The sequence below is a fragment of the Chrysoperla carnea genome, chromosome 2 (genome assembly GCF_905475395.1).
Source record: "Chrysoperla carnea chromosome 2, inChrCarn1.1, whole genome shotgun sequence".
NCBI classification, from domain to species: Eukaryota; Metazoa; Arthropoda; class Insecta; order Neuroptera; family Chrysopidae; genus Chrysoperla; species Chrysoperla carnea.
The window spans coordinates 43,523,313-43,538,423 of NC_058338.1; the positions used below are offsets into that span (position 1 = coordinate 43,523,313).

Here is a 15,111-nt window from a genome sequence, read left to right on the forward strand (position 1 = left end):
GTGCTTGTCCTTAAATATAAAACGTTAAATTAAAAATAAAACGAAAATCAATTTCCTGAATATTTTAAATTAATCGCCTCAGGTTTTTACGTTATTATGGGTTACTCGAGAAATATATTTTTTAATTTTTACTAAAATACAAAATTGTACGTACTCATTATAAAAATGTATTATTCATTTATAATAACAAAAAAATTTCCTAGAACTCTAGATACTGGATGATATTCTTATCTTGACAAAAAGTGTAAATAGGGAACCCTTTAATAATTTAATTCTTGAAACCATTTTTAAATAGTTTTGTGCTTCTGTGTAGGTCTGTCTACCTTCGAACTCACATTTAACGATATTACAATTATATTTGATTATTATAATAAGATACGCATTATTTTGAATGTCGGGTTTTTAAATAACTTGACATTTTTTAAAATAACTTTATCTACTCTGTGCCCAAAAAATAAGGTGACATTGTATTTATTTTGAAAATTGTTTATTTATTCTTCCAAATCAATTTCATCGCCTTCAAAGTAATCCCCTCCCGATGCAATGCATTTATGCCAACGGATTTTCCAATCTTCGAAACACTGGCTGTAGTCTCTTTCCGGGATTGCCTTCAGTTCCGTCTTCGCTGCGGCTTGAATCTCCTCTATCGTATCAAAACGGTGTCTCCAGAGCGATCTTTAGAGCTTGCTAAACAGCCAGAATTGAATACGGTGGTTGCGGAACGATATGGGTTGATTTTGACGAAATAATCAAGAATTATGAGTGCGGTATGGGATGGTGCATTATCGTGGTGTAAAAACCATGAATTGTCTTTTCACAATTACGGCCTTTTTAGGCGGATAGCGTTACGCAAATGACGCATAACGTTCAAATAATATTCCGTGTTGACTGTTTGGCCGGGCGGAAGGAATTCGTAATGCACAACAAACGCGCGCAGTTTAATTTCAAATGTCACCTTATTTTTTTGACAGAGTATTATATATTCTTGATTTTATAAAAAAATTTTGATACGAGCCAGTAGACCGTCTCCTGATTGTCCTCATCCAGTATGACATTGTGGCAAGTAAGCATTATTTTTATTTTTTTGGATCTTGGTCTATAAAAATAATGGTAATAATAATAATTAAATAATAAGGAAATGCTTTTGTTATATTTTCATTATGATAAACAACTGAATTTTTATAAAATTGGCAACACATTTTAGGTACTCCTTCAATTTCGATTGAAATCTATTCTCATACATAAAAGTCATATAAAATAAGTTTTTAGATAACATAAATATAAAAAGAAAATAATATAAATGGCCTAGTAAAAAAACTTTATGATAGTAGTAAATTTTCAACTTTTATTTTAATAAAATATTATAATCTATGAATAAGCTTTTTGATTTAATTAAAATTAATTCGAGATGCATTAAGTGATAATAGCTTACAATTTAGCGGATTATGAATCATAAGGTGACCATACCTTGTTAGCAGTAATATTAATATTTACATGGAGTTTGTTCAAGAGCTTATTATTATACAGGGCTTATTAGTATATAATATTATTATTGACCTCTTTGAAGATATAACGACCATTTTAACGTGGTACCAAGTAAATTATTAGTATCATATTCTGAAGGACGTAGTATTAAGTGATCTGCCAACTTCACAAGACAGTTTATAGCCGTGTCTGGTGAAAGATACAAAAATACATACATACTTCCTAATTTTCTGTACCCTGTACACAGATGTTTCAAATACCATCTGTCAGAAGGTATGCTAATATTTATGCTTCTTTTCGGAAGAGTTGTATCAAATTTTTAGACCACATTAGTAGGTGTCTTTCTTCTCGTGATTATGTTACCTTTGTCTTGAAGCCTACTTCTCTTCAAGAGAGGAATTTATGAGACTCTAGGAAGGGTTGCAATTTTTCGTAAGCTGTCCATCAATAGGGAATCGGACTGAAATTTTTTTTATCACTTCATATGACGTATTCTTACTTTACGAATAGAAAAGTGAAGTTGGTTTTTAAAAATATTTACTAGTATGAAAGATATGAACGTTTAAAATTCCTAATTAAACAAAGAGGAAGATACCTACTACTGACGTCATACGTGGGTATCGCCATAGGGCAGGCATGGGCGAGTTATTTTAAGTCAAAGTCAGCATTGTCATAACTTTATTGTGTGTCTCTTTATCCAAGTCCGCATTGCTCATAGAGGAGGAAGCGAGACGAGTATTAATGAGATAGGTAGAAAAAAAATGTTGTCTCTCTGTTTTACTCGTATTTTAGGTTGTCTCTGGTTAGGTTATCGCTGTCTTACTCGTATGTTAAGTTAGGAGTACGAGGGACTTCTGTAAGTCACGTTTGCCCATGCCTGCCATAGAGATTACACATAATATTGCTTTATTTTGCTAAATGAAGATGGGCAACGTTTGAATGCAATCTTTGAATATTTATTAAAACTTCTTCGTTTTTTAATCAATTTTAATTTCACTTCACAATTCGACATCAGGATTATTCCCTATTATCCGAGAAACACAATAACCGCGACGATGAGTGACGCAGATAAACAAATATCATACAATTTTCCTGCGTTTTCACCATTTATATACTGTTTCTTTAGCACAATAATTAGGCGTTAATATGTCTAGCAGAAAATTTGTGCGTTTCACGGATAATTTGTGAATAGTTCACTGAAAATTTTAAGGCCAATGAGAGTCTTGTAAATGTATGTATTATGCAATTTTAAAGGCCAGCAAGGGTCTCGTAAGTGCATTCTTCCAACATTTTATAATAATAAGCTCTGTACGCTCTGTATAATAATAAGCTCTGTACGCTCTGTAAGCTCTTGAATAAGCTTCACGTAAGTAATAATATTACTGTTTACATGTATATGGTCACTCAACGAGTCATAACCCGCTGAATTGTAAGCTATTATCATCTGATGCATCTTGAATTACGTAATTAAATCATAAAGCTTGAAAATGAATGTAGAAAATTTACTGTTGTCATAAAGTTTTTTTTACTAGGCCATTTATATTATATTATGTTATTTGAAAACTTATTTTATATGACTTTTATGTATGAGAATAGATTTCACCCGAAATAGTACCTACAATGTTGTTAGAAGCTGCCAATTTTGTGCAAATCTGTTATTTATCATAATGAAAATTTATTAGTTGGAAATATAACAAAAGCATTTCCTAATTATTAAAAATTATTATCATTACGATTATTTTTATAGATCAAGGTCCCACTAAATTTACAAGCTGGTAGAGGAAAAAGGCATTGTCAGCCTGCTCTCACCAATTTTATTATTTTTTTTTTAATGGAGATAATATAAAATATTTAAAAGTTATTTTTAAAAAAAAAACAGTCAAAATAATGCGTAACTTATAATAATAATATTCAATTATAATCGTAATATCGTATAAAGTAAAACTAAAGGTAGAGAGACACAGAAGCTATAATTATTTTGACTTATTTATCGCTTTTTAAACAAGTAGTATTTAGGTATTTCAATGCCAAAAAAAAATTGAAATGATCCAAAAATTTTGATTTTTTATTGATCAATTAATCATCCTTTTATACGTTTTTTGTGAATAATTCATATCGATTCTCTGAAAGGTTTAGAAGAAATTAACTATCAAAGTTAGATCTTGTTACCAAAAAAGGCACATTTCTCATAAACCGTAACCGTTTTTTCTCATTTTCATTTCAACTCAACAATTTAAGGGCCCCACATAACTAAATACAAGACTCCTACAGCCACCACAAAAATAAAAATGTGTAACTTAAAAAATGATATTTGAGATATGGACAAAAAATTAGTAATAATGAATTTGGTACTAAAGTAAAACTTGGTGTAGGCTCGTAAACAGACTACAGAAGATAAAAAAGCCTACTTTTTTCCATGGTATACGTATATATCAAGGTAAAATTAGGTAATGTATAACTTTGGAAATATTGCAAGTAGAAAAAGCTTAAATGGAAAAAAGTTGTGTTTTGAAGAAATCTGAAACATAAATATTTGAAAATAACGAAAGGTTAACAACATACTTTTGCCATATTTTGTATGACTTGATTCATTATGATAAAATTTATAAAAATAGAAAAAATTTCTCTTTTTTAATAATTATTTATTTTGCTTTCATTAAATAGGATGTTATGTATTCATCACCATCATGTATGACCTACACTCATCTGGCAGCTTGTCAATTCCTTCAGTATAAAATTTGGTTGGTTTGGATTGAAACCAATTTCCAACAGTCTGTTAAATTTTCCATCTTAAAGTTCTTTGTAAGGAATAAAAAACATGTTAGATGGAGAAAAGAATTGCAAATAAGGTGAGTACGGTAAAAGTTCTTCTTGGTCTGCAAATTCGATCTTGAATCATTCTTTTTGGATATGTTGTCGCGCTAAAATTCACTCAAAATAATAACAATCAATATAGCTGAATCAAGAACATATATATATATATATATATAAGACGTGAATTCTCTTATGCCGAGCTATAAGCGCCAATGGGTGAATTTACTTCGCCTACCTGGGCGGAGTCTAATCATTGAAACTGTTTTCAATCACTTTCAATTGAAACTGTTTTCAATCACTTGATTGATGAAAACAAAAGACGACAACCAGATGCGCAGTACAAAGTACGCAACGACCGGGGACTAGACTTCGCCCAGATAGGCGCCTTTTTTCTTGCTACCCTTGTTTTCACAACAATTTTCTGTACATTTTTTTTTAAATTAAGATTACTGTAACTGCAACCTGTTGGTACAATCTGCGTAAATAGTAGAAAAAGTCTTATAATAGTGCAACTTCCCTTTTCTGCCTATGTAAACTAGAATGTGTAGAACAGCATATATTTCTGCGAATTTGAGCAGTTTTCTACAGATTTCTTTAAAAAAAAATGACTGTATGATATACAAATATGATACACAAACCTGACCTCTGAAGTAAAACTCGAGTATAAATGCAAGAAACAACTTCTCTGCTTTGATGGCTATTAAGAGGTAGATACTAACAATTCTACTTGTCAATATCAGAAGTTATTTTTCACTCGACCTAATTTATAAAAATTAAGCAATTCCCAAACCTTCCCAAAAAGAAAGAGTGAACACTTTTTATGTTAAGATTTAATAGAAACAATTTTAGTTCATCATTCTCTCCAGAAGTATTTTTTGTTTGAATAATTTTCTATACGCTCCAGTAGTCATTTTCGTTACAAATTTTCTATATCTTCAATAAGTAGGATAGGGATTCTTATAAAATTATAAAAGATTTCATGAATATGGTGATATTAGTTTAAGACGCTTTTAGAAAAAATATGATATTTTCAATTTCTGCCTCGTAAAGAAGCTACCATACACATAAATTAAGCTCTATCTTCCAAATTTATCTAGAAGTAGGGCCGGATTTACACGGAGCGCCGCCGTTGGGCAATTCAAAAATGCCACCTTAAGTTTCTTTACATACTTATGATACAATAAAAAGCGTATACAATTTGAATTTTAAAGAGAAAAATTTCACGCAAATCGATGCTATATGCTTAAGAATTAGTCATTATTTCAGACAGCGTATGAACCAGGATTTAAAAATTATACGTTTGGTTGAGAATATCTTTTTGAAATTGAAAAGTATACAATTTTTTCAACATTTTTCGTCATGTCTAAGATCAAATTCACATGTGCGCAAAAATATTTTGACTTTCCGATAAATTTGCCGCTCAGAACCAGGGCCAGGACAGAATTTTTTGTATTTAGAAAAAATATATCGAAACTATTAAAGTGCATCCTTAGTTAATGTTTAACTTACGCCCAAATATTTTATAGTTAGAAACATTCCTTTAGAATTCTATAGTTAAAACTGAAAATATACTGCACCAAGAGAAAATATACTCTATTACACATGCATATCCTCTGTAGTTGGAACAGTATCATTTCAGTTTAAATACCCATACTTCATTACCATTATAAAAGCAGATAGAAAAGAAAAAATACAAAATTTAAATAGTAAATCATTAAAATCAATTCGAAAATAAATAAATAGTTGATGACATATATTTGGCAATGACAGCATATGGCGTCGAGGATAATGACAAGTTGAATGACAAATAAATATCGTTCAAAGAGAATCGTTTTATGACTTTGAAATGCCGTTTAGTCAGGCAATCGGTCTTGTTTTTATTAACCAACACTTGTATTTTTTTTAAAAATTATAATGATTTGTGAAACTCATTAAAAAAACACCTCATAAGGAAAAAGTTGTTTGAAGTTTGATCACCTCAGGAAATACTTCAATTTTATATCAGGTACCTACATACGAACTATAAGCTGTATATAATATATGCATCATTATTCTTGCAATTGAGTAGAATCATTAACTTTGATATGAGTACATAGTACGAAGAAAATTCAAAATCATTTACAGAAAGATTCATAATAAGTAACGCCAATCACTTAATCAGGCAATTAATGAATGGATAGTGGATTATCTTTGAGCTTTCGAGACCGTTTTCTCAAAATTTAAAACTGGGGTAAATTTAAACTAATTTTGAAAGCTTCTTTATAAATATGTAAAAAGAAGTGTCATTCAAAAGCTATAGTTTTGGTTTTCCCGCTAAATCATACATTGATATATTGCGGTAGAAATGAAATCTTAATCTCTGACCAGGAAACGTCGTATGGAAACGAACTAACTGGTCGTTCCAGTCGCAGTTCCCAAGTAAAATAAAGATTGATACTGATCCAGTTTTGGTATCTTTTTACACAAAAAACTGTATAGAGCAATTCAGCTTTCATATTCCATTCCTTGTCCAAGCCTTATTCAAAATTAGAAAAATTTCCGGAAAGGATTTCGTTGTTAATTCTTATTGATTTTTATTTTTTTGCTGTTTTGAAAGTAAAGTCAAAAGCCGAGAAAGTACAGGCGTCATGCATACAACAAGTAGACATACTGTAACAAACATGTAATCAGATTACATTGAAACGAAACTGATATCGTGGTTAGCCACATGGAAAAGTATTTAAAAAAAAAACTAAGTCTGGTATCTGAGGTAGCTGTGTATGAGGAAAACTGAATATGGCTTTCATTTTAAGTAAGCCCTGTATCTTATTATAAACTGCAAGAAAAATTAATCTGAGAAAAATTCTGAAGTTCTTTTGAATTTGTGTCTGAATGTGGAATAAGAATGAGTTCTCACCTTTCCGAAATAGGAGCTCATTTTGTCATTTTTATAAAATTTGAGTAATGTGCCGAATGCAATTTTGTATCAAGGTTCATGAAAAAAATTATCCGACGTAGCTGGTAGAAACAGCTAGTTTCACTTATAATTTGATGTATATTTTAATGAACAATCAGTAGAAGTAATTTCTCCAACTTACTTCCGAAAGTTGAAAATAAACTACTTTTTTATGGACAACATTATCAATGGAGATAAATCGATGAATTTCCAATTTATTTTCATCCTTTTTTCATTAGTATTTCATTTCCTTTTCTTTACACGAACGTCGTTAGATGTAACATAAAAACTTCGACAGCTAAACTAAATTCATAAATTTTATGAAATACAAGTATAAAATAATGGGTAAATGCATCCTATATAACAACTTTAAAACAACTATGAAATAAGAAAGAATTATTTTACATTAGCTTTTACCGGCTTCAATCCTATGGTTATGGGTAGTTACTAGTTACCGGTCATGAACACTAAACTGTAAATGGTGCTATAAGGTTTTTTAATGATCAATAGGTGGATATTCTTTTCTCGTTAACACAAAGTAACCTCCATAGAAGATATCGAATTCTCGCTCTCTATAATTCGTAAAAAATCAATTTTTCTCAACAACAACAAAATTATCTATCTATAATATGTAACAAACATATTCCTCTGAAATAAAAACCTTAAAATCACGTCGATCCCTCGCTTCATTATGGTCTGAAAGAATAAACGTAACTTTCTTAGCTTGCATGAACGAAAGAATTTTACTTAAAATTTATTTGTTGGATTATGATACCAATTTTCTGATATGCTCCTTATCATTCTAGTGATATTTAACGCTGAATTTTCTTTAAAGCTTTCTAATAATTTTTTTAACAAATAAATAAATTTAACTTGTGGTTTCTCTGCTACTTATATCATTTCCTCAACATTTATTTGTAACAGCTCTTAGGAGAAGGTAATTATGCATAAAAGTTGCAGTAAGTGTGGATAAGAACACGTAAATTTAAAAATCTACGTGTTAACTCTTCTAGGAATGCAATTTCCTTTCTTTATAATAATACTTAAAATAATTGGCCTTTGATTATCTGGATATCGGCAAACAGCATCTAATATTTTTACTTGTAACATTGGTAGCATAACAGCATCAACAAAAATTATTAATTTAAAGTACAATTATATTTCGGGCGGGAACTGTCATTTTGATTGCTTATTAAATCTCCGGCGAAATTTTCGCTTTACCAAAGTAATTGTGTTCGACTCTGAATAAGACAATCGTACTCTATATGCGTTATTCTTGCATCCACGATGGTGACACTTTATAATGAAGTAATCCACACATCCCTGTCCTTTCTAATGACCTCTTCGGGAGTTCTTCCCGATCAAAAAATACATAATATTCATACTCCACCCTGTATAATCTGCTACCTACTTTCAAAGAGAAAAATACCCTACTATTTAGAAAAAAAGAAAAACTTTATCTTGAAATGGCCTTCAAAATTTCATCATAAGAAAATTCGTTCCATTGGCATCGTTCCAAATATAAAAGTTTCTAATAATTTGCTATTATAATAGGTTATGTAATATTCTCTACCCAATTTGTATATATCTCAAACAATATTTAGACCGCATTCATAATCGATTCTTTAACAATTACTTAATGAGGAATGTTCTTATACTGACACTATAGTTCCTCAAGCTCCCAAATCCATTATTACTTCATATTCAACCAAATCTAAGTTGGCCGTGAATCAACCGTCATTCAATCTTTTATGTCTCAATCATTTTTATTACAAGCTTTTATTTAACTTGTAATAAATATATGCTTGTCCTGGTGGAATCTTGCAACTCAATTTTGAAGCAGTTATCATCCACCGATTGAGTATGCATGCTTACTTTGGATAACAATGCATAGTAAGCTAAGTGGCGTCCTGATTTTCCCATCGCTTCCACCATATTTGATTTATGTATATGTTTGTCCAAATGGTATCTTGAAACTCAATTTTGAAGCAGTTATCGTGAAACGATTGAGGTGAAATTTTGCAAGTACGCTAAGTTTGGATGACAATGCATAGTGAGGTAAGCAGCATCCTGGTTTCCCCCTCGCTTCCACCATATTTGATTATATATATTTTACAAGCTTATTTAAGGCATATATTTATTAAAAGTTTGAGCAAAAAAAAATTTTAGTACAATAAAAGCTTGTCCCTTAAAAAGTATTTTTTATTAAAAATTTTTTTAGTTTCATGAGGCATGATCTTGATACCAATTGCTATGGCGATTATAATTTTCATATTCATTACAGCTTTCTTGTAATATACAGGAGTATAAAAATGATTTATAAATTTCCCCATTTGAACACAAGATTCAACATATTCATCAAAAGAGTTTTTTTTTTTTATTTACGTCTTGGTCGACCAAATTTGTTCGGTATTATTTGTTCTATTCCAAGACAACAGAAATATAAAAAATCGAGTTCTTAAATTTTTATTGAGTACCAGATGTGCCCTGTTCATAAAATGGGTTGTTTGTGTATTTCCCTCGTAAATTTTTATATCTGCTTTGTTGTCTCCACACAATGTCCAATATGTTCCACCTCAAGTCAGTTTAATATGTACTTGGTTAACCATCATATGCAGTATTTACAATATTTATTTTGTATTTCACGGATTATAAATTTTTATATTTTCCAAACGGAAAAAAGTTGTGTACCTCTAAAGTTAGCAAGACAAATACAGTAAAGATAGAATGTTTATAGGATGAGCTATAAAATACCTAGTGTCAAACAAAGACAGCATTCTAATATTGACTACCTAAGCCCTAGCCAAAGTATCACAGGATTCTTGACTGAAGTTGGAAAATTTCAAATCAGAAGCCTCCAAAAATGGAGGCCTCTGATTTGCTTCAAATTGATACTAAGTACTCTATTACACATCATAGCAAGTACTCATTATCTAAAAATAATAATTAATGAGGCTTTGTTCCCGTGGTGTATGTACTATTTTTCTACTCGATAGTGGCAAAAAGCAGCATTTTCTTTCGCAGGGAGAAAAATATTTTTTATTCTAAATTTCCAAACGTTTAAAGTTAATTGCAACAGTGAATATTTTTTGGATCATCCCTACTACTAAGTCCTCTCCGTCAACACCCACCACTTAACTCATGTTTCTGGTTTTGATCACAAAAAGCCTTACAGATATCTTGATCCGATGCATAGAGTACCTACCTAATCAATTTGATGCAAAGAAAGTGAAATGCTCTGGAAATTAAACATTGCGAATGAAGAAATAAACTATTTTTTAAATATGTCATTAAATTTTAAAATATACAATTTATTTTTTTATGTCTAACAATGAATATTCTTCAGCAACAGCAAAGATTTATGAAATATATAGAAAGAAACAACGCTTGCGCTAGTTCTTCCAAAATATTGGCAGAGCCCCAATAACAACAAAAATGTCTCAATAAAGAAATGCTCTTATCAAGGCTGGTCTTGACGATACATCGAATATTCTCTTAATTAATACAAGCTTAACAACAGTTATCGTTTAGTTAGTTCATATCGAAGCACATGATGAAATTATCTGTTAAAAAGAGAGAGTATTTTTGTTATAGATACTGATTTTGCTTTGCCAGCTTTATAGATTTATTTTTGCGTGTATCAAATGTATAATAAACTAATTTTAAATGCAAAGAAATTAAATGATGTGCTCAAGATAATTCTTACAAATATTAAAGTATAAATTTTCAACAAAATCAAATTGTTTATCTGATAGTTTCTGTGATTAAAATTAATTTAATTTTCGTTTAAAACAAAATAAGTTACTTTCTCACTTACGTCAAGCATAAAAATTCTGAAATTATTTTCGTATAATGGATTAGGTACTTAAATAGATTTCATTCACAAACATTAAGAAGTCTGTATAATATCTGGCTTTACTTGCCACTTTCTCCTAGAAATAAAATTTTTAGAAAAAAAAAAATTCGCAAGTAATAGCAATGTAATATTTAACAACGATCAATATTCTAAATTAAACCAACATCTTCTAAAATTGAAACATAATTCATAAATATTAACCTAATTTTTATATTAATAATTTTATTTTATATTACATATAGACATAAAATACATATTTTTGATATCTGATTAACAATAAACAATGTATAACCTTTTAAAAAATAAATACAAATCAGTTAAGATACTTACAGTTTATAATTTAAACGAATGTAATTGTTGAATTTGCATTATCAATTGCATAAAAAGAATTTGAGGTTAGAACAGGAATGTTAGAACTATTAACTGGTTAATACACTATTCATATATTTAATATTAATTTTATGGTTTAAGTAACAAATTTTTATGTTAAATAATTCAAATACTAAATTAATATTTACACACATTAAGCATTTACAACAACAAAATTAATAACCTCCTGTCGTGTTGCGTGTTTACAACAATATGTGGATAATATACAGGGGACACTTAAACAAGATATGTTCAAACACATCACATTGACTGTTCAAAAATAACTACTAGAAAGAGAATACTTTCATTTAAAAGAATATCAAGGAAAATGGAACAGGCATATACATCCCGTTTCCCACAATTGTTTGCACATAATACGTTAGTTCACGTAACGAAAACGGTCAGAAGTATGTTACTAAACAAGGATATATATATATTTACTAATGATATTCTCTTTGGATCGCAGATTCCTTTTCATCGTGAACATCATTCGTGAATTTTCTGAATGTATGTTACGTAACAAGGACAACCATCACTAATATATTATGGATTAAAACATTTATCTCTTTCAGACAATTTGACTTTTCAGTTGTAATGAGTATATCTGATTTTTTTCGATATACAACAGTTTCATCTATTTTATGGCATCAATTCTACGATAAATGTACAAATACAGATTGTTCATTTGAAAAATCTGTATCCTATGGGATTTTATATTGTTGATACTCGAATGTATCGAACTAAGTTGGCGCGAGCGCGGTTGTTCTTATACACTTTAATGTACTTAGGTATACTAATATGCATAAGAAGTAAAAAAAAAAAAGAAAGCAGCTTGTGGTAGCAGCAAATCTTTTTGTGTTGGATATTAAAATTATGATATTTGTACAATAGAAGCCTTGGTAAATAATATCTACCTCTTATGATCTCCCTTTCAAATAAAAGAGCTTAGGATCTTCAAATATAAAACACGCCAAGAAACAAATGTCTCAAACTAATGACTCTCATATATTTGTCAGTAACTATAAAAAGAACCTCAAAGCTTTCCAAAGGAATGGAAAACTAAAAATGAAGACTGAGACTTTTCGACAACTTTACTGACGTAAAATTCATATGTAAACACCAAGACAAACACAGTTTGCACACAACGTACAACTTCCATATTTTTACAAGACGACTAAAAATAGAGCATTAACGCTTCTCAAACAATTGAAGTGGGGTGAAAATATAAAATCTGCAAAAGAGAAAATTAAACAACCACTAAGGAGTTTATAGCAAATCAAATATTTAGTGAAGATCAGAAGTACATCAAGGCTGAGAACAAGAATCAGGACCATGTTTACAAGACTAAGAGTAAGAGGTGAGATTGCGAGACTAAGACATTAAGAAAAAGAGTAAACTACGACATTTTTGATGACTGATAAATATTTCCCTTTATTTAAAATAATATGCAATTCTAACAAAATATTAATGGTAATTAAATAAACTTTTACCTCCTCTAATTTAATAATCATTTTTTCTACAGTTTCTGACCAAGTTTTGCAATTAATGTTACTGCAACTTAAACTTAAACTATAGTTAAACTAATTAAACTAAAAACAGAGCGAAAGTTATAAAAGGATTTAATAGTAAAGATATGGTGAAAATTATAGTAGATAACAGTAAAAACTATCTGTTTTTAGCAAAAAGAACGATGCGATAAAAACTACTATGCAGAATTAATTATTATATCGTCTATTTAGTTTTATTTCCGAATAGTATTTTATTCAAAATACAGGGAATGAAAACTTATTAAGTAATGTAACTAACAAGACTATAAAATTCTTCCAAAGACCAACGAAAAGACCAAAAGATTTTATGTTCTAAACCAATTAATTATTTAAGTGTAAGATTTAATACAAGAACAAAACTAAGCGTGTGACATCACCATCATAAACTTGGATGAAGTATAAGACTAAGTTTGTATGTGCAAATCAATAATTTTCTTCACTAACTATTAACCGAGAAATTGATCGATCTCAATTAAAAGATCGATTCAGATGAATAAAACGTCCTTAAAAAACATTAGAAAAATGCATTTCTAGAAATTGGCAGCGATTGTAGGTATATATATATATATCAAGGTATACTAATTTTAGTTCCAAGTTTGTAACGCCTAGAAATCTTGATGATTCATACAAAATGTTTGGTAGAGGTATTCATAAAATCACCTAATTAATTCATTTCCATTCGTTCGCCCGTTCGTCATTACGATAACTAAAAATTGATTAGAGATTACTCAGGACATAAAAAGTGAGTTTGACTTCTTAAATGAGCAACATAGGTCTATTGGGTCTTGAGTTTGTAGAACCTATCTTTTAAACCGTTAGGGATAGAAAAAAGTATTTCTTATTAAAAAATAAACAACTTTTTGTTTGAAATATTTTTTCGTGGATATCTTTATTTGTTCCTGAGGGTCCAAATTAGGACAAAACGTAAGTTTCGATTTTCTCAAAAACTATTAAAATAGAGGTAGCTTCAAATAGTGAGCTTAATGATTCTTTTTTCATATTAAACTCACCCGAGGGTGCAAATTAGGATAATACTTAAGTTTCCGTTTTCTCAAAAACTATAAAAGATACGAAGGTTGGAAATGTGTATGTATCTTCAAGTAGTGAGATTAGTGATTTTAATTTCAAATTAAACTCATCCGAAAACATAAGAAAATCAAGTAGGGAGTTTCCAGTGAAAAAATGGCTTCCATTTGATCCAACATGTTTTTTTAACTATAATTTTTAAAAAAATACAATAAGTGATATTCAACTATACAGGGTATTTCAACAATTAACTAAATCAATTTCTTATTTTCAATTTTTTTTTTAAGCTAACTTTTACCTTCACGATTTTTGCTAGCTGCCAATGACTTTAGCAATAAATGAAAAAATCAAAGAATAATATCATATATGATAAATTCTTGAAAAGTTTCTTTTTAAACGCCTATATAGTCGCAGTTATATGTGTAATATAAAATACCTTGTAAGATTAACATCCCTCATAAACGTCAACAGAAATTAGTTTTTTTTTAAATTAGTGGTTATATTATAATTATGTATTTATTTATATGTGTAAATAAAATTATCTGTTCAAAATCTAATCAATTTTAAACACTGTAAAACTAGACTTTTTGTGTGGCAAGTAAAATAATTTATTATTTAATTATTGGTTAAAAACTATAAGACATTGCAGTCCAGTCTTCTACATAGTTGTAGTATGATTTATATAATGTATGCAATACAAAATTACACAATCCTTGGTGACACATTTACAATCTATGAATTTTCTATACATTCACGAACACATAGCAATAAGCATTCCACCCCCAAATACATTTACAGTATAATATAAATGTATATATATATATACGTGCGTGAATATATATATATATATATATATAAATTATTATACTCATGGGTGTGTTTGTATATATGGAAAACTCATGTCTTGTGAATGCGTCACCAAGGATTGTTTATAATGCGCAACTCGAGAATGAAAATCATTATGATCACATAATATCAGCTTTTGTAAAATTTTAAATGATCAATTCAATGATCCGTTTGTCGTAAGTTAACCATTAATATTACACGTGGAATGTCTTTATGACCTTTTCAATAATACT

General features: G+C 29.4%; 1 protein-coding gene across 4 annotated transcripts in view; it reads right to left on the bottom strand.

The window, feature by feature from the left end:
* The window catches only part of LOC123291704 (voltage-gated potassium channel subunit beta-2), a 49,798-nt gene extending 38,067 nt beyond the window's left edge, over positions 1 to 11,731 (bottom strand). For 2 of the 4 annotated variants that reach the window (XM_044872090.1, XM_044872087.1), the window contains exon 1: positions 11,421 to 11,480. The gene's annotated coding sequence lies outside the window, so the exon portion shown is untranslated. Of the gene's footprint in view, positions 1 to 11,420; positions 11,481 to 11,612 lie in introns of those variants that run through there. The other 2 variants (XM_044872088.1, XM_044872089.1) reach the window with 2 other exon arrangements.
* Positions 11,732 to 15,111: the final 3,380 nt, after the last annotated feature.